Source organism: Uranotaenia lowii, chromosome 3 (genome assembly GCF_029784155.1).
Source record: "Uranotaenia lowii strain MFRU-FL chromosome 3, ASM2978415v1, whole genome shotgun sequence".
Lineage (NCBI taxonomy): Eukaryota > Metazoa > Arthropoda > Insecta > Diptera > Culicidae > Uranotaenia > Uranotaenia lowii.
The window spans coordinates 247754641-247776291 of NC_073693.1; the positions used below are offsets into that span (position 1 = coordinate 247754641).

The 21651-nt window shown below is 38.5% G+C and overlaps 1 protein-coding gene across 5 annotated transcripts in view; it reads left to right on the top strand.

Annotated features, from left to right (window-relative positions):
* The window catches only part of LOC129755947 (ras-specific guanine nucleotide-releasing factor 2-like), a 546013-nt gene that overhangs the window by 487028 nt on the left and 37334 nt on the right, over nt 1–21651 (top strand). For 4 of the 5 annotated variants that reach the window (XM_055752664.1, XM_055752668.1, XM_055752667.1 and 1 more), the window contains one exon: nt 20204–20734. The exons of the other annotated variant lie outside the window; for it this stretch is intronic. The gene's annotated coding sequence lies outside the window, so the exon portion shown is untranslated. The remainder of the gene's footprint in view (nt 1–20203; nt 20735–21651) is intronic. 5 annotated transcript variants of the gene reach the window in all.

Here is a 21651-nt window from a genome sequence, read left to right on the forward strand (position 1 = left end):
TCCCCGTAGGTGAGTTAACGTTTGAGTTTGCGGTATTCTTATTTTTTGTGGGGTTATTTCAATTTCTTTTATATTTGGACATACTTCCATTTCCATATATTCCACATTTGACTCTTGAGGCTGATCAGTTCCTTCCGTGTCAGTGGTTTCTTTGATTTGTTTTGATTTTGACCGTGTTATCATTGTCATTGTTGTTTCTGTCATAGTTTTTAGATCGGAAATCGAAATGCGTGATAACGCGTCCGCTATCACATTATTTCTTCCGGGAATATAATTAATTTGAAAATCGTACTCCTCAAGTGCCAACCGAAATTTGGTTAGTCTACTTGAAGGATCTGTTAAAGAAAACAGGTAAACTAATGGCCTGTGATCAGTATGAACAATAAACTTTCTTCCGTAAAGGTACGGTCGGAAATGTCTGATTGCCCACACTAAAGCCAACAGTTCCTTCTCTATAGTTGGATATCTAGTCTCAGCCTGGTTTAAGGATTTACTAGCATATGCAACCGGTCTGCCATTTCCATTGGAAAGAACTGCACCAATTGCATACCCAGATGCATCCGTATGTAACGTAAAGGTATTATTTTTACCAAAATCAGGAAAATCAAGTACAGGTGGATTTATAAATTTTTCTCTTAAAGTATTGAAGGCTTCATTGCATTCAATGCTCCAATTGAATTGTGTATTCTTTCTTGTTAGAAGATTTAGTGGTGCGCATATTGCTGCAAAATTTCTAACATGTTTGCGATAATAATTCGCAAACGCTACGAAACGCTTCACCTCGTCCGCATTTTTCGGAATAGGCCATTTTTTCACTGCTTCTATTTTAGCAGGATCGGGCTTTATTCCTTCAGCGGATATAAAGTGTCCTAAGTAGATTAACTCTGTTTTAAAGAAATTACATTTCTTAGGATTCAATTTTAGATTGACTTTTCGAAGTTTTTCAAAAACTGCGATGAGGTTCCTATTGTGTTCCTCAATTGACTTACCAAAGACAATAATGTCATCTAAATAGACAAGACATTTTGTCATATCTAACCCTGACATCGCTATCGTCATTAGACGGGAAAATGATGAGGGGCTTATTTTGAGACCCATCGGCAGTCTCGTCATTTGATACTGTCCGGATGGTGTCGAAAAAGCTGTCACTGGTCTATCTTCTGGACGTAGGGTGCATTGATAGTATCCTTGTGACAAGTCTAAATGCGAAAAATAACGAGCACCTGAAAGTGTATCGATTATGTCTTCAATATTAGGTAAAGGGAATTTATCATCCTCAATTACCGTATTTAGCTTCCTGTAATCTATAACAAGTCTCCACTTTTTCTTGTCATTTGCAGATTTTTTGGGCACTAGCAATATTGGACTATTCCATGCGGAAGTGGCCTTTTCAATAATTTGGTTCTTTACCATCTTTTGAATTTGCTTTTCTACTTCCGACTTTTGCATTTGCGGCAATTTATAGGGTTTACTATAAATTGGCTGGGCTTCTTTATTTATTTTAACCACTGGACTGTAGATATCTGTTACAGTCAGATTGTCGTTTTCAAGACAAAATACATCAGCATATTTTGTGCAAATTTGTTCCATATGCTGTTTCTCTGTTTTTGGCAAAAGACTCAAATCCAATTCTTTGAAAAGCTGTTGGATTCTGTCTGACTTATCATTCTTATAATCCATCGCCAGTATCAAATACTCACTGGCTGGCTTGATTGTTGGTTTCAGATTTGAAATTTGAACTGGTTTGTTTTTAACATTGATCATTCGTATGGGTATTTTTCCGTTTGACGGTTGTACAATAGCATTTGCAACAAATACTTGTGGTTGTATTTCCTCATTCAATACAACACACGTTTCAAAAAAATTAGTTTCGATGTATCTAACAATTTCCGTTCTAGCCGGTATTGTAAAATACTCGTGATTTGGGTTTTTGAGTTCCATCTTCATTCTTGCGAAATCAATGTTTGCTCCGAACTCCTTAAGGAAATTTGTACCAATTAAACCATTAACTGTATCCGGTAAACTCTCTATTATATTAAATTTAATGGGATATTCTACAGAATTGTATCCTACAAAAGTTTCAACGTATCCCAGCGTGCTGGTAACTCCGTTTACACCACTTATTTCCAATGTTTGTGAATTATTTATATTGAAAATTTCAGGGAGACATCTTTTGTCCAAAATACAACAAGATGCTCCACTGTCAATTATTAGTTCTACTTCTTTACCAAATAATAAAAATTTTACTCTGAGAGCCTTTTTCGCATTAAAATTAGCGAAAAAGATCAATCAGATTGGCTTCTTCCCTTTCTCGTTCTTGTCTTTGGGGTTGTGGTTGTTGTTGTTGAATTTGTTGTTGTTGTCCTTCGGCAATGTTTGCCATGTGTGGACCGTTTCGACCTCTTCGATTATTCCCTCTTTGGTTTTGGTTGCTATGGTTATTTCCATAGTTGTTATTGTTGTAACCACGGTTGTAGTTGGTATAATGGTTACCTCTTCCACGGTATCCATTATTCCCTCTGTAGGAACCATGTCCCCTAGGGTGGCCTCTGCCTCTCCATTGATTTTGTCCATTGCCTCTATATGACGGTTTTCCGGTTGTGCACCAGAGTGCCATTAGAGTGTCAACACTGTTTTCCTGATGGGGTGTTGCTTGACACTCCAGAGCATCTGAAACCGCTTTGTTTAAAGTTGTCGGGTTTCGTGCTCTTAAGAAAAATTTGACCGATGGGTCCTTAAGTCCATCGGTAAATGCTTGTACAGCAATTGGCTGTACAATATTTGTAGATGCCGCTTCATTTGCGAACGTACCCATAGATACGTGCGCTGCAGCTAGCTTGGCAGAGAGTTGTTCAATTTCGGTTCCAAAATCCGATATCGACTTTGCATTCTGCTTTTTGGTCATCATTTCTTTTTCTATAGCCTTCGGCGTTACTCGAATTGTGAATTTTTTCTTTAATGCTTCTACAGCTTCCGCGATTGTAGTTGCATTGTCAATTGCTCCATGGGCTGCGCCCACGAGCGTTGTTTTTAAAAATTTAAGGGTTGTCACTTCTGCGACCCCTTCTGAGTAGTCGCTCAATAACTCCACACTTTCGATCCAATTTTGAAGTTTTATGGCGGTGCCATCGAATGGCTTTACCACCTTTATCGCTAAGCTAAGGTCAAGTTTGGGCGGCATTATTGCTTTTCCTGGCATTATTTCTAAAAATACAGTTTCTACTTACGATTATTATTATTATTTTTTTTTTCTGTCTTTCATTTCTCTTCATTTGTTCTCTTCCTCTGTTGGTTGTTTTCGTTTTCCATGTTTTGTTTTTCTGTTTGTTGTTTGTTCTTATCTAGATCCGGTTCCCATTCTGAGGTACGTTTCCAACGTCCCCATCAATTCTCTGTAGTCCCCCAGGAGCGATTCCCTCAGGGCTCCGGTTGTTTACTGTTGACATTCAAATCGGCCATACTAGACGAGTACTCGGCTTCGATCTCCCAGCTTTGCCGATATACAGTCGCTTGATTGTGTGGTGCGGCAGCCGTGATGTCCATATTCACAGGATGATTTGCTTTTCCACTCAGCACACACTTCTCAGAACTTCCACTTTAACAATATCGGGTGCAAAGATTTAACGTCTTATTATTCTTATTATTCCAGCTGCACTCGTGTTGGTTGGCTTTGCTGGATATCCCGTAGGCGTGCCACGGTGTATCGCGAATGTGCTTTAAGAAGCACGTAGCTAATTAAAGCAGCGGCAATCACTACCAACGCCCAAGCGATGGTTGAATGTTCTTTGGAAGTGTTCTGCGCGACGACGGTTTCGTCAGCAGAGAACCACCCCATATTTAGGCTTTATTTATTATAAAAGTCACATACATGAACTGCTCACTTTTCTCTCTTGTTAAACAATTGTAGATGGTTATTTTCATCAATTTCCGTCCCGCACAGGTAATGCGCTTCACTTCGATGCTGCTATCTACATTGAAATGACCTGCTCACTTTTCACTCTTGTTAAACAATTGTAGATGGTTATTTTCATCAATTTCCGTCCCGCACAGGTAATGCGCTTCACTTCGATGCTGCTATCTACATTGAACTTGTACACTTTGTGCTAATTCTGGCCTGGATCGCCATGTTTTGTCCCGCGTTAGTTAGGGAAACAAGGGGAGTGATATCTCGATCGAACGATCCGGTCAAGTTGGGAGTCTAACTAAGATTAATTTTATTATCCATTTCTTAAACCTACATTCGGGTGGCGACCTACACGTAGCTTACGCGTAGTCAGCATAAACAAACATCGGACGATCGAAGTACAGTTTCCTTTTGCTTGTGTCAGCATAAAGGACTGAACCTTGGACCGTCGCGATAGAATGTTCGCATGGGCGTAGCTAGTGGGGGCATCCACCACAATCGCTTTAGGTTAGTGGAACGAAACCAACCGCACAAGAACAAGTCCACCGTTCTGTAACTTACAACTTGCCTGTTTGCAAACGTACATCATCGCATCACCCCGAAGCAAGCAAACAACTTGCAGACATGTAGCTATCTTCGGAAATAATTCTTTCCTAATTTCGGAGAATCGTTTGAATTTTTCGGATCGTGCAGTCGAAGGATTTTTGCACCTCTGCATATGATTCATTCCACGCACTTGTGTCCAAAGAGTCGAAATTTTCAAAAAACTCCTAGAGCTGAAACTTTTGGTTCATCATGAAAAGAAAAAACCAACGCGTTTGAAATCGTGTAATTTTAACACCTTGTAACCTCTTTCTACAGGGTCCGGAAATTGAAGTGCTTTATTGAAATAAACATATAAATGGAAAAAACAACACCTTTTTATTTCAAATTCATTAAATTTCTCTTGAAAATAAAGTACTTTTTCGAAATTCACTGGTTAAGTTTGACTTGTTCGCCCTTGAGATTAACCACTCGCCGCAGACGGTCGAGGAACGCATCGTGTGATGCCCCCAAATATTCTTGTGGTATTTCATCCCAGGCTGCCACGAGATGTCGCTTCAGGACCTCCACACTTTCATGTTTCTTGGTGAAGTCACAGTGAAGGCCGCGATCAGGGAGTTTCCCGATATGTTCCGGACATCGTTGCAACGATACGTGACGGATCGGGTGTTCCCTAACACGTGGAAACGGCAAAAACTCGTCCTTCTGCCAAAGCCGGGTAAGCGACCAGGAGACCCATCGGCGTATCGGCCAATCTGTCTACTGGATACAGCGGGTAAGGCCTCAGCAAACATAAAATCGCATTGAAATGATTACTAAAGTCATTAAAAACGTTACTGCGAATCATAATTCCAACTAAACTCAGTTAAAGCAAATATAATAATAGTAAGAATATTCCTCACTCCCCAAAAACTTGAAGGACACATGAAAAGCGCCTCCATGTGAGGAAAGTTCTTACAAACATGAATAAATACTATCGAGAAGACCTAAGTTGCCTTAGACTAAATTTCGAAAGCTTCTGGCGAAAACTGTTAAGCTCATTATCACCAAAACTTTGTGTCCCGATCTGACAATTATACTAAATACAACACAAGTATATCTACTGTTTTTTTCATAGTATCTTTCATGATAAGTAAGTTGACTTCGTTAATAAATTTTATACTCAAAATATGATTTTGATTTATCGGTTCAAAATGTTTTGGAGTTTTCAAAAAATCAGATGTGCCTAAATGAAAAGTATTAAAAAGAGCTAATTCTACAAGAAGAATTTGTTCCTTTACCAATTTATTAATATTTAGAGAAATGTTGATTTCCATTTTCCAAACGTGCTCCAGATAATATAAATAATAATGATGATGTGGTATGTATGTATGTATGGTTCCCCCATCGGTAGCAAGGTCCAGCCTATGTCTGTATGGCTTGGACTTCGAATTTCTTCTCAGGCTTCCACGGCCGATGGTTCGTCGAGGGAAGGCATCCAAACCTTCAGAGACCTACAATGGTTGGCAATCCACTCCGCTCGCAATAGCCTTTTCAGGTTAACCCCAGATGCATTCCCTCTGAAATATATAATTATTTATACAATGAAACACATCTTACCTGTCGGCAACTTATGGGATTCGAGCCTATAATTTTTTCTTGCCGATACCGGGAATCGAGCCCAGTACGCCTGGGTTACCAGACTCGCGCCAGCCTATCCACTAGACCACATCAGCGCTTAATAATAATGATGATTTGGTCATCAATAAATCTCAAATCACATTGTAGAGTAGATTTTAAGATCGATTTACTTAGTAAATTGTTGCCTTCTTATGATTTATTTTATGAAATATTCAGTATTGTCCAAAAAGTGAAATTTCCATGAATGATTGTTCCAATTCAAATGACATTAGAATCTCAAATTGTAGATTTATTAGCATACTCCGTCAGTCGGGACCTTTTTTCCATTCGGCAGAAAACAACACAAATTGAGAACCATAGCAACATACTTTGCTACACGAAGAAAAGTTGGAGAAGGCTGAAATTCCTATGTTGAAAATAAAACATAAACAAAATTTTCTGCGTGGTCATAAAAATGCAAGTTCAAACACGAACTTTTGTAGTTAAGACGCGAACCCACGGTTGATGGAAAGAATGTTCAGAGTTTCCTCTGTACCTCAATACTTGAAATTTCCTTCTAGTAAGAACTTTCTCCAGGAGGTGGTGCTGATATACATGTCCTTGCTGGAGTATATGAAGCATGCTGAGAGTTACCAATGTTGATTATAACATGTTTGGTTAAAGGTCGTAAAAATAGTTACTTGAAGTCGGATTAAATGGTTTAATTCGGATATGATAAAAAGTCCACCATGTTTGCAGATTTTGAAGATGATTTTGTTCCTTTACTTTCTCCAGCGTGGGTCAAGTGAGAGAACAGCTTTGTTTTAGTCTTTGCGACCATCAGTGCACCCAGATTGATAGAAATCAGCTGGTGTATTTGCAAGAATTGCCCAATGACAGAGGCAGCAAATATTGTCGCTGGCAACGGTGCTCTCTTGCATTCCTTCAGTATGTATGATGGTGTCGAATATCCTCCAAATCGTATACTCTTATCGCTAAAGCCAGAAGTTGAAAGTATGTACATATGTATATTGCCTCCACTTTGGTAGGTAAATGCTGTTTTTTTCGAGTTTCAAACGATCATTCTATAATGTATATGAGACGTATAACAAAGTTGTTGAGAAATATACCTACGAAAATGTTTGCTGGGGTCCTGGAGAAGGTGATTCAGAACCGACTTCAGAGATACACTGAAAGCGAGGGCGGACTCTCGGGAGTTTGGTTTCCGTAGAAGACGCAGTACTGTAGATGCCATCCGTTCGGCCATCGAGGTAGCGGAGAGAGTCGAGTTAACCAAGAGGAGAGGGCTCCGTTTTTGCGCGGTGGTCACTCTAGATGTTAAGAACGCCTTCAACAGTGTCAGTTGGACAGCGATTGCGTCGTCGCTCATCCAAATGAGGATCCCGGCATATCTGTATAGGCTTGTGGAAAGTTACTTTCACAATCGCCAACTGCAGAATATGACCGGCGAGGGTTTGCGAACACAAGATGTCTCGGCGAGTCTCATTACTTGGCCCTATTCTGTGGAACATCACTTACGACGAACGACGACCGCAATCAAGTATTTAGGGGTGAAGATAGATGACAGGATCAGCTTTACGAACCATGTCGACTACGTGTGCAAGAAAGGCGGATCCTGGCAAGTGTGACCACATCAATCTTGCGGTACGGAGCAGTGGTCTGGAGGCAGGCCCTGGGAAGAAACTGTAACCTGCAGCGACTTAGCAAAGTTCAGCGGCGGATGAACCTGCGGGTTATCAGCGGATACCGGACCATGTCGTCCGAAGCCGCCTTTGTAGTGGCGGCTGTCATACCCATCTCGGTTTTGCTAGAGGAGGATGTCTACTGCTATGACAACAAAGACACGCCCAACGTACGAGATCTCACTAATGAAGACTCAATGTCCAACTGGCAGCAGCTGTGAGACAGCTCAACGAGAGGAAGGTGAACCCATCGTCTGATTCCGCACATCGGGAGCTGGATCGGAAGAAGGCACGGTGGAGTGAACTTCTGTATAACGCAATTCCTGACTGGTCATGGATGCTTCATGAAGTACTACTACCGGTTTGGGCATGTGGCTTCGCCATATTGTCCAGATTGTGGGGATGCAGAGGAAATACCCGAGCATGTGGTGTTTGTCTGTCCGAGGTTTGTGGCGGTACGTACTTCCATATTTGCCGCCTGTGAGCCCGATACGACAGCAGACAACGTTGTACAGAGGATGTGTGAGGATTCCAACACTTGACATGCGGTCAGCGATGGGTTCACCCGGATCATGACTGCCCTGCAGAGGAGCTGGGAAAAACGGCAGTCGGTGTAGGATGACTCCATCGACGGGGAGCATCTGAGTAGTGTGCGTCCGATCCCTTAATCGAAGCTACAAAGATACGGCATCATCCTCTGCGTAGCGGAGGTCAGGGGTGCGCCGCGAACGTGAGTAGGATACCCCAATGTCGGGGGGTATCTGAGTAGTGCCGCTTCCTAAGGGGGAAAACTGCGGGAATAAGACTTTACCTACCTCTTAGCGGACCTCGAAGGAAAAGGGGTAACCACTGTCGGAGGATACCCACGGGTAGAGAGGCTCTCGATGCCGGGTGAGCCTCTCGAGTCGGTGAAGGATGTCGTCACCGTCGGTAAAACATCCGAGTGGTAGCGTTCCAAGTCCCGTGTAGTAGCCGTGGGTGCGCCGTGTTCGTGCGTAGGATGCTCCACCTTCGGGGAGTATCGGAGTAGGGCGGTTCTCAACGACAGAAGCTGCGGGGATAAAATTCGACCTTCTTCGCAGTGGAAATCGTTGGGAAATGGTTATTCCACGTTCGGGTTATTCTGAAGAAAATGTATTTTGGCTAATCTTCACTCCTTCAGGGACAAATACCAGCGGAATCCGGCTATCACGGGTAATTCCGGCCCAAATCATCACCGATGCTGGTTTCTGTCGCCGGGTGGTCGTCAGCAAGTCAGCAAGGCATGGCTTTGTGATCTGTCTGGCGACCAAACTCTGTCGTTCTTCTTATTCACGATCAGCTGTATGGTGAATAGTTTCTCGTCGGTAAACACGATATTCTTCAACCTTCCATCCGCAGCCCTCTTCAGCAGCGCCTTCGTTTTTTTTACCCATTCTTGTTTCTGCTTCACCGCAAGGCCTTGAACCTTTTGGATCTTGTTGGGCTTGGTCTGAAGTTTATCTTTCAGGATCTGACGGAAAGTTCGATCCGATGTGTTGAGATCCTCTGCCAATTAAGTGACACTACGACGAGGATTTCTCTTAAGGCGCTTCTTGACGATTTTCGCCATGGCAGGTGTCACCACAGTAGGTCGGCATCCCCCACCACACCGTTTTTGGCACTTTCGGTCTCCAGAAAACTTTAAACTGTACGGTATACAAAACTTCTGCCCACACTTATATCGGACAGCTCAATGTCCTTCTGCCGTTTGCCAGCTAGGAACAAGGCAATCACAGCGCTACGTTTCTGTTTGAGATCCATTTTTCCGGTAACACCTGATTACAAAAGTAACACTTACATCCAATGATAGCCAAGACTTAATGTAAACACAGCGACGAGGGGTCGTTCAATACTGTTTCGAGTGCAACGAAATAATTACTGTTGAAATATTGTAGCAGTTCAATTGCCGGACCCTGTAAATTAATCATTAAATAATGGTAAAGCTTCTTTGCAAAATGAATATTTTTGATAATCAAACTTTAAACGCACCTCAAGAACGTATGGCTGATCAAATTCAACTTCTGTAAATGTAGTTTTGTTGGATACTAGGTTTACAAAACTGTTGCCGAATGACGTCTAAAGCCTCGTCCACACTCGGCCAATTTTAGTTACCTCACTCATAAAATACTGAAATTGCTACTAAATTTTCAAAAGGGTCAATTTCCACTGAAAGTGAACTGTAAAAAACATTTTCTAGGAATAAAGGAGCTTAAATAAATGAATTTTTCATTTGATTTGTAAATGTCTATAGTTTATTTTGATTTTGACTTCCATTCAAATTATCTTTGCGTGTGTTTACGGTCTTCTTTTGCTTTTGGATGTTTACCGTGTTTACGGCTATTATGCAGAGGTGCCAGGTTGTTCGGTCAAAAATTAGGACATTGCGAAGCAAAAAATCAAAATTTTTCAGGACCTCATGGAAATAATATACCGTTCTGCCAAGATTGCATGAATAAAAGCGGAAAAGCTTCTTGGATGGCCTGCATTTCATATAGAAAAAAAAAACCGTCAACTGGGGCGTCATGCAGCAGAGAAAATCGCGTTAAAAGTAAGTAGGTTCAGAATGTAGGTCTTCGAACGGTACTTTTTTACCCAGCTGATAACTCGATTTGAATATAAAATAAAAATATAACTTTGTTGGAAAAAATAATATGCTTCTACACATGACAATACATATTTTAAATATTGCCGAGTATAAGTTTTTGCATGATTCGGTTCCACTTGCCGTTGCAAACGCTGTTTTTCTATGAATTAACTCAAATATTAGAGTTTTTCAGCATTCCCGAACTTCACTAAGTACAATTCAGTAATTTCATCATGATTATTACTCTTTCTGTCTATTATTTCATTACTTTCATTGATATTCATCCTTTTAGAACTTAAAACTTTATCGAAATGCCAATATTCACTCAAATAATAGATTGCCCATTAACTTCATTAAGAGCATTCGAAGACTTGTTGTTTCTCCAAAGCTAAATTTGAACTTTCAAGATTGAAACATATAGAATGACAAAAACAAAAAAATTGATAAAATTGACAAAACTGTCCACATTACCTATTTTGACCAAATTTAAAAAAAAGCAAAAAATTGGGAAAATTTACAACATTGACAGAATTGAAAAATTGACAAAATTGCAAAATTAACAAAAATGACACAACTAGCAAAAATAAAAAAATAATAATGGGACGTATTACCAAATTAATAAAATATTTAAAAAAAAAATTGATAAAATATATTGAAAAAAACTGATGCATCTGACCAAATGAACCAATAAGACCATTTTGGCCTACGTAAATAAAACTACAAAATTGAAAAAAAATTGACAAACATGACCAAATAAACTATACTGACAAAACTGAAAAAATTAACAATCTGTCAATATTGCAACATTAACAAAAATGACACAAATAACGAAATTGACGAAATTAACCAATTGACTAAATTGATGAAACTGAAAAAATATCCGAGTTGACTGTTTTAATCCCGTTGACAAAAAAAAATTGACAAAATTGATAGAATTGACGAAATTGACAAAATTGTCAAAGCTGTCAAAATTGACAAAATTGACAAAATTGACAAAATTGACAAAATTGACAAAATTGACAAAATTGACAAAATTGACAAAATTGACAAAATTGACAAAATTGACAAAATTGACAAAATTGACAAAATTGACAAAATTGACAAAATTGACAAAATTGACAAAATTGATAAAATTGACAAAATTGACAAAATTGACAAAATGGACAAAATTGACAAAATTGACAAAATTGACAAAATTGACAAAATTGACAAAATTGACAAAATTGACAAAATTGACAAAATTGACAAAATTGACAAAATTGACAAAATTGACAAAATTGACAAAATTGACAAAATTGACAAAATTGACAAAATTGACAAAATTGACAAAATTGACAAAATTGACAAAATTGACAAAATTGACAAAATTGACCAAATTGACAAAATTGACAAAATTGAGAAAATTGACAAAATTGACAAAATTGACAAAATTGACCAAATTGACAAAATTGACCAAAATGACGAAATTGACAAAAATTGACAAAATTGACAAAATTGACAAAATTGACAAAATTGACAAAATTGACAAAATTGACAAAATTGACAAAATTGACAAAATTGACAAAATTGACAAAATTGACAAAATTGACAAAATTGACAAAATTGACAAAATTGACAAAATTGACAAAATTGACAAAATTGACAAAATTGACAAAATTGACAAAATTGACAAAATTGACAAAATTGACAAAATTGACAAAACTGACAAAATTGACAAAATTGACAAAATTGACAAAATTGACAAAATTGACAAAATTGACAAAATTGACAAAATTGACAAAATTGACAAAATTGACAAAATTGACAAAATTGACAAAATTGACAAAATTGACAAAATTGACAAAATTGACAAAATTGACAAAATTGGTAAAATTGGTAAAATTGGTAAAATTGACAAATTTGAAAAAATTGACAAAATTGACAAAATTGACAAAATTGACAAAATTGACTAAATTGACAAAATTGACAAAATTGACAAAATTGACAAAATTGACAAAATTGACAAAATTGACAAAATTGACAAAATTGACAAAATTGACAAAATTGACAAAATTGACAAAATTGACAAAATTGAATTGAATCTGAAAAAAATACATATTGACCAAATTGTCAAAGTTGAATTATATTGATAAAAATTGGCAAAAATGACAAATGAATGAAAAAAAAAATGAATGAAAAAAAGCCGACAAAATTGCTTAAATAAGTAGCATGATAGACAGAAATAGCAATAATTACAGTTATAGCTTAATATAGACAAAATTGACAAATTATATTGATTTATTGATAAATTGGATGAAACTGACCAAAGTTGTCCAAATCGACCAATTTGGCCAAATTGACTTAATAAAAAAAAATGACAAACTTGACTAAATTAATCCTATAACAAATTTGAAAAAAAAATTGACAAAATAGCAGAATTGACGAAATTGACAAAATTGAAGATTATTGTACCCTTCGTTGCCGTATCGTATTTTACTCTAAAAGTTGTAGTTTAATCAGATTATTTTTTTCAATTTTTTCGCTTTCTTCACTTGAGAGCTTTAATTATTTTAAACACAAGGTTAGGCATTTTTCTAAAGATGTATTCTGTAATTTTATATCTTTTTCATTTTAATAGATACAAGGGTATACTATCATAGAAACGGGAACATACAAGATTATCCAGAATCCAATTATTAAAAAATCTCCAATACGTTTCAAATTATGTTATTTCTGTGAAAATTATGATTTTTTCAAAATACTTTTATCCTATAAAAAATCTCAATTTATTAAATTCGTTTTGAAATTCTTCTTTCCTTATTCAGAATTTATAAATCTATCATTTGTTTGCTATTTTGAAAATATAATTTACAGGCTGTAAGACAGGCCACTGTCAAGTGTATTAAATCGGGTTTTATCTATCATAAAGGCACTAATATCAACAATACTGTCGATCATAGGAAAAAATGGGGTTCAGATGATCGATTATTAATGAAATCACCATAATAATTCAAACCAGAAATTTCAAATTGCTGCTACACAGTCCAAGATGTTTAAATCTAAGTACAAATACTTTTTTCCAAAATTCCTTATTTGGAGCATAACCTATAAACTGTTTTATTGAATTTTTTTAACTTCATTTTCGGATTCAGCGCCCGATTTCACATGAAAAATGAGGGGCTAACTGTTCTAAAATGGCAAACATTTTCGAATAATTTTTAAAAAACTTTTCATCAATCGGAGGTTGGTTAGTAAATAAAGCAACTTTCTTATTGTTCTTATCACTCTGCTTGTGCTACAGGTCCAACCAATTTTGTCAACGTTGAAATTGCGCTGAACAAGCAGTTTTTGTAACGTTATTTTTATTCGGCAAATCCCGATTCCATGAATGAAAAGCGGTGAGAGTCAAGAGAGTCCAAACTATTTGGTAGAGAATGATCTTTCAGCACATTTTTTTAGTTCTTAGAACCTCTCAGAGCTATCATCACTCCGGTCAATGTTGTCAGTTGAAACACAAACTTTATCAATAACCATTACCCAAATCTACACAGGATTGTCCATCAACGGGAGGAAAATTGAAGCCGTTGAAATTAAACGTGTCATTAAAACGAGAGCAATGTGGCTCATAAAACGGAAGTTCTGATTAAAAATTTATTTTCGGGGTCATAAAACCACAATTGCCAGTCATTTAATTCGCCGCCCAAATAAAAGCACAATTTGATTTCATTTTTGCTCACATCATATAGGGGATATTTGGTCGAAGCCTTGGAACAAGCTTTGTTATCAATTGGAACCTTTTCTGGTGTGAGCTGACAATAAGTCGAGGTAAAGAAGTCGGTTCACAGAAAAAAAAACATTAGGAGTCAGATTCAAAGTTTGTGTTTTTAATGCAGATTTAGAAACCAATTTCAGAATTCAGATTCAAAATTCGTATAAAATTATCAAAGATTCAGAATTCACATTCAAGAATAGAGAATCAGAATAAGGAACCGTATAAGGTTCAGAGTTAGAACTAGAATCAGGATCATGATTATGATCTGGGTAATATCATTCTGTTCGTAAAATATCCGTTCGAATACAAATTAATTTTAATCAGACTCATAATATGTTGTTGTTTTCCTGGCCACAAGTATTTTCATTTTTATTAATTATTGGGCTAGTGACTTTTCAAGGTCTTCAAAATATTTTACAGTGCATACATGAAATGTCTGTTGTCAAAAAAATAAAAATTTTTGGTTGGCTTGGAAACTTTATAGGCTTTAGGAAATGAAAAGTAATAAGTAGGCTTAGGAACGGAAAAAAATATTTTTTTAAACCTTTTTTTACAGGACCGATTTTGTCCTATTGAACTCGGAAATCACGATTGAAAAGTTGAGTTTAGAATTAAAATACGAGAATGTTGCCAAAATTATTCCTTATTTCAGGACACCAGTTTTAAATATAAAATCAAAAGATCTGAATATGTTTTCTTCTTTTTAATCAATTGACAGACGAAATGTACTCAGTAAACGAACATTACCGAGTTCGGTAATTTTTTTACCGAAATCCTAACATGTGTAAATCGTTAAACTGTTCGGTAAAATGTTCGTTTATTTTTTACCGAAAAAATTACCGAACAGTTTAACCCTTCGTTTCATAAAGTAACAAATTTGCAACAATTAATGTATGGAAAAATGAAAAAATCATATTTTATTTTAATTTTTTTTCTTAATGTACTCATCATTTTCAACTATTTAAAGTGATTTTTAAGGAAAAATAAAAAATCATGAAACGAAGGGTTAACGATTTACACATGTTAGGATTTCGGTAAAAAAATTACCGAGCTCGGTAATTTTCGTTTACTGTGTCCTTTTAAAACCAAAGTTTCTGAATCAAAGCAATCGATAAGTTCCCTTTAATTCAACCACGGTAGGTACCACAGTGCAGTGGTTGAATGAAAGAAAATCTTTCGATTGCTTTGTTTCAGTAGAATTATTCAACCAAGTAGGCTCACAATACATAAAAGACCAAAGTTTAATTCTACCAAGAAGTGTTCAGAGATTGTGAAAAAACAAATTGAAGAAGGAAAAAATAACTCTACAAAAAAATTCTTCTACTTTTGAGTATGTCTATTGTTTTGATATCCAGCTCAAAATATTTTAGTTTACCAAAAAAAATTAGTTATTCCAAGAAAATAAGTGGTGAATTTTCAAGCATTTTGATACTGTAAATTATGTAAAATTCTTTTCAATTGTGTCTGCGATAAAGGATGTTCGGATCAAAAAGTGGACAAACTGAATTGAGTGAAAATCGATTATTTGTTTGTTTCAAAGATCGAAGTGTCGTTCTTTTTGAAGTTCAATCTGTATAAAAGACGGAAAAAATACTCAGTTAAGTTTCCTGTCGATCTAGTCTAAATTGGAGAGACTTTTGTTTAACGCTTGCAATCAGGTTTAATAAAGTCTGTTTCACATAGAATCTCGTCGGATAAAATAAATAATTCTCCGCAAAGAAATAACGTACAACAAAAGTAAAAATGTAATTTTTTAGGGTTTTTATTGCACTAATAGGAAAAAAAATCATTCGTCAGCTTTTCGGATGAATTTTCGAACTTTTTTTTGTGATATCACCCATCATTTTCTGCACGGTACTGCTCATTCGCCATCTTGTTCCACCACTTTTCCATTTGAGCGGGTTTTTTCATGGATCTGCCACATTTTTTCAGTTTGCCCTTAATTATTGCCCAATATTTCTCAATGGGACGAAAATCCGGACAGTTTGGTGGATTGATAGTTTTTTCAAAAAAATCGATCTTGTTCTCCTTATACCACTTAACGACATCCCGGCAGTAGTGGCAGCTTGCCAGGTCCGGCCAGAACTTCACCGGACCTTTGTGGGACCGAATGAATGGCAAAACCCTCTTCTGGAGACATTCTTCTTTGTAAACATTTCCATTAATTGTGTCTCCAGTGATGAAAATCTTAGTCTTCTTCACACAACTACAGATCCCTTGCCAAATCATCAACTTACGAGCAAATTTATCTGCGAAAACAAACTTGAATCTACCCGCAACATTCCCTCTACACTTCGCAAGGTAAAATTTGTTACCGGGTATTTGTCCAAAATCCATTTTGACGTAAGCTTCGTCGTCCATCAAAATGCATCCGTTGTACTTGGTCAACACTTTCTCGTACAACTTCCTTGCCCTGGTTTAGGCAACCAGGTTTTGTTTCAGGGTCCTGTTGGGGTGTTTGCTTGCATGATACGACCGCAAGCCTTCTCGTAAACAAATTCGTCGAGCTGTACTGTGGTTCGTCTTGAACTTTTTCGCCAAATCACGCAAGGAGATTCCAGGATTATTGTGAACTGATCGGATTACCATTGCTCGCAGCTTCCTGTCATATGTTCCACTTTTACGCCTGGTTTGTTTTGCTCAATCCACCGTAAGGGTCTCCCGGTAATGTTGCAGCACCGAATTTACAGTCGATTTTGGATATTTCAGGATTTCGCGATCTTTACCCCTGACCACGTCGGTTTCTCTACGTGAGTGTGCAGAATTTTCTCTCGCCTTTCCCGTTGCATCGTCAATAACTTTCGACTGACTGCTTCAATCATGATGAAATTTTCACCACTAAGTAAACGAACCATTCGGATCAAAATCCAGTAAATGAAAAGATTCGACCAGATTCTATGTGAAACAGACTTTATACCCCTCCTCTTGTTGATTAAGAGCCTGATCCTTCCTCTTTCAACCCTTATCATAAAAACTCGGGGTTGACCACACAAACCTCTCCCTCTGGAGATTCGAGGCCTGATCTCTTCTCTTACGAAGGTCCGACCTCTTATCTTCAGGGTTCAAGGTTTGCCACCTTGCCCGTCGTGTGCCTGATCGAGAGCAGCTTATCTTAGACTCGCGCCTGTCACGGCACACGCGCGGGACTTAACGCAACGACTCGGATGATTCCCGACGAAGACGTCATCTTACTCCGACTCGAATGGCTCATCCGGCGTCGAGAGCCACTCTACCCGTGGGTATCCCCTGAACAATTTCCACTGCGAAGAAGGTCATGTCTTATCCCCGCTGCTTCGGTCGTTGAGAACCGCCCTACTCCGATACTCCCCGAAGGTGGAGCATCCTACGCACGAACGCGGCGCACCCACGACATCCGCTACGCAGAAGGTGTTGCCTTATCTTTGTAGCTTCAAACCGTGGGGTAGGACGCACTCTACTCGACAGACTCCCGTCGATGAGGTCAGTCTACTCCGACCGTTGTCCGGTCTTCTTTATCCACCTTGGCTGGCAACCCTAGGATTTTCAGCCTGCGGCTTTTTCTGCCCGTCGTGTGCCTGATCGAGAGCAGCTTGTCCTGGACTCGCGCCTGTCACGACACACATTCGGGACTTTGAACACTACGACTCGGATGTATTACAAATTTGACGACATCCTACACCGACTCGAGAGGCTCGCCCGGCGTCGAGCGCCTCTCTACCCGTGGATATCCCCCGGCAGTGGTTTACCCTCTTTCTGCGAGGTCCGCTGCAAGGAAGGTATAGTCTTATTCCCGCAGTTTCACCCTTAGAAGGGGGAACTCGAAACCCCCCTATGCAGAAGATAATGCCTTATCTTTGCAGCTTTGATCAAGGGGTCGGACGCATACAACTCAGATGCTCACCGTCGATGGGATCATCCTATACCGTTCGTGGACCGCCGTTGGTTCCAGCTCCAGGGCAGTCATGATCCGGGTGAACCTATCGCTGACCGCGTGCCGAATGTTGGAATCCGCACACATCCTCTATATCAAGTTGTTTGCTGTCGTGGTGTTGGTACGTACTGCCGCAAACCTCGCATAGGCAAACACGACATGTTCGGGTGTTTCCTCTACGTCCCCACAATCTGGGCAATATGGCGAAGCCACATGTCCAAACCGGTAGAGGTACTTCATGAATCATCCATGACCAGTCAGAAATTGCGTCATATGGAAGTTCACTTCACCGTGTCTTCTTCCGATCCAGCTCCCGATGTGCGGGATCAGACGATGGGTCCACCTTCCTCTCGCTGCGAGATGGGCATGACTCCCGCCACTACGCGGTCTGCTTCGGACGACATGGTCCGGTATCCGCTGATAACTCGCAGGTTTAGCCGCTGAACGCTGCTAAGTTGCTGCAGGTTACAGTGTTTTCCCAGGGCCTGCTTCCAGGCAGCTGCTCCGTACCGCAAGATTGACGTGATCACGTTTGTCAGTATCCTCATTATACTACTGCGGATTGCCGAGGAGTTCGGCATCATCCGTGTGAGTGCGGCTTTGGCCACTTCCGCTCCTTTGCACACGTAGTCGACATGACCTGTAAAGCTGAATCTGTCATCTATCATCACCCGTAGGTACTGAACTACGCGTTTGGACACGATATTGCACGGTCCAACTGCAATGGTACCCGTTTGGAGTAAGATCAGGTTGGTGATTAGCACCATCTTTGTTTTGTGGTGGGCTAGACGCAGGCACTTTGAGTGCATCCAGCTTTCCACTTCCTGGATAGCTACTGCGGCAAGTAGCTCTTCCTACGCTGTTGAGGAGCCTCTCGCCAAGATCCGTAAATTTCCTGGTTGAAGGTCTCGGTTGCAACAAAAATGTAGCTTTTCAAGCAACTGACAAATTTTGATAATTTAATATGCTTGAAAATGTCTGCCACCTCTCTCTATCCGGGTGCTGTAAAAAACTCTTGTCCCGGAAGCTGTTTGAAATATACCTTGGCGTGGGTTTCGTCATCCATTGCCACGCCATAAAACTTTGTCAACAATACAGCTTCCAAGATCTTGTTTTTGCCTTAACGTTTTGCTTTTCATTGCGATTAGCAGTCACTACCTTCTTATAAGTCGATAGTCCGGATAGTTTTAAGGCTTCATGCACGGTTGTAGACGATATTCCCAACTTATTGGCGACATCTCGAACGGAGAGATTGAGTTTCGCTTGAAAGTGCCACCCACTCCTCTGTTAGTCACTGCGGCTTCCGAATTTCGATTTCCCCCAGATCCCGGTTGTCCCCCAAGTTGTCGAAATACGTTCCCCGAACACTTTTCTTCTTTGGTGACGGTTGATTTCACCATATTCAATGATTAAGCTATTTCTGCGTGCGAGTAGTTTGGATTTTCAAGACGCTTGTATAAAATTCTGATTCGTAACTCCTCTTGCTTGGACGCCATTTTGAAAAAAGAAGCATCATTTTACACACGCACACCTGAAAAAATGAGGGGTGTTCAGGTTTTTTTATAAAATAGGTTAGAAAAAATACGGAAAATTTAAGCTGACCACTATTGATCCGAACACCCTTTATAAGATGCGATATCTGGCATTTCCACTATTTTTTTTCTAGATTTCACTTTAGTCTAAGTGTTACTTAGACAAGGGTTAAACCTTAAAGTGTAAGTTATAAAAAGCTGCCGATATAAATTTTCAAATAGTTTGTTTCATTATTGTTGTTTCATTAGTCGTTGTTTTTAACAGGCAACTTTTCGTCCAGCACCGGTCAATTCTTCTTGCGTTCCGTATTAATGCATGATATGCACTGTAATTTATTAGATTCACAACACCCGGCAACTTTTCCATCCGTGAGCAACGCCAATTATCATTAGGCAATAATGATTGAGTTAGGCAGCCTAGATGATTTAGTTTAGCGCTCACTTACATACATCCACTTATGAACGAATATCCTTGGTCCAGAGAGTCCAGTGGCATCATTCATAACTCAATTAGGCTCACTTGGCTGCTGGGCAAGTGATTTGGATCATCCGGTCCAGTCGTATTCCTCCCCTGTATCAAACCGTACATATATCGTGTGCCGACTATGGACTCAAGCCATCGTTTTTTTTTTTTGCTTTACATTTTTCCATTCCAGATCAAACCAATTAAAACTTATCCTGTTTCGGAGTACAACTTTATCTGCATCAACCGGAAAAATCGCGCGAACTTTGTCCATCGGAGGTGGAAAAAATCCACCCTCAATCTAACGAAGACCCCAGGTTTGAGTTGAAACAAAAAAAAAAAAAAAGAACCGATGATTCTGCTGTTTTTCCACCCTTGGATCCATTACCAACTTTTGAGCTGCAATAAATCAATGCTTGCATCAAAGTTTGCACTCCGGGCCGGCCGGGTTGAAAGTTCATCGAGTTTACTAAACTGATGAAATTTATGAAAGTGAAACTCTCATTGAGGAATAGCTGGGTTTCAGACGCGATCGAAGATGTGCGGTGCAGATAAATAAGCTTCTGGATCAATCAAAAACGCCTTACCAAAATGAGGTTGTTAAGGCATACACAATTTACCACCATGTTCCTTCAAGCTTGGAAATGAAGACACTGCTTCAGGTATCATCGATCGAAGGATATTCTTGAATTGTAGGAAAGTCACCGATAGTGTAAATTTACCGGTATGTATCCCTCAATGTTTTGTTCTTTCAATACTTTATTTAGAATTAGATTTAACAAGAAAGTCATAAGAAATCTTATGAAACAACTAACAGTTCTTGATTGTTTTAGTGGTTGTTTTAATGGAGCGTAATTTGAAAAGATTTTACTTTTGTCTTTTGTACTTTTTGTAAAACCATTGGGAAATCTTGTCGTGATCTTTAAAAAACCTCTTAAGAAAACTGTTGTCACCACTCAGTTTTTTTATCTCTTTTATCAGATCAAATGAAGAAAAAATATTTCAAAAGTCTCAAAAAAGCATTTAACTGTTTTTAAATTTTATTTTTATTCCATTAGGCCGGAACCAATATCAATTTTTTTTTATTTTCACCTCCACTCACCCCCCCCCCCTCCCCCTCCCCTTCGAAATTTCCAAAAAACCCGAAGGAGAGAATAAGTAAAGTTTGGTGTTTGTTAAGGAAATTTTGAAAAAAATATCTAATATTCGAAAGATTACAAGGGCAAAAGCAGATTGTGGAAGATGGGAGTTTTATCACCTTTTGTTTTCTTGATTTTATTGAATTTTTCAATAAAAAATTACTTGATTGATAAGTTTTGTGCAATGATATTGTAAGCAATTTAATAGCATAAAATCTTTCGAGCAATTTATTTGTTTTTCCCATTATTTATTATTGTCCCTACCCCCCCCTCTTGATGTTCCAATTCCGAGTGACAAAAGAAGGATTTGAAATTTGTTCCGGCCTTATTAAGAGCAAACTTATACCACACCCGGTTAGGAGAGCTTATTAAAACTACTACTCAAACCCATCTCAATGAGATATTACAACTTTATACAGATAAAGCTTTGATATCAAAAATCTTCGTTAATGTCGTTTCGAAAAAAAAAATCTTCTTTGATACAAACAATTATTTTTGCTGC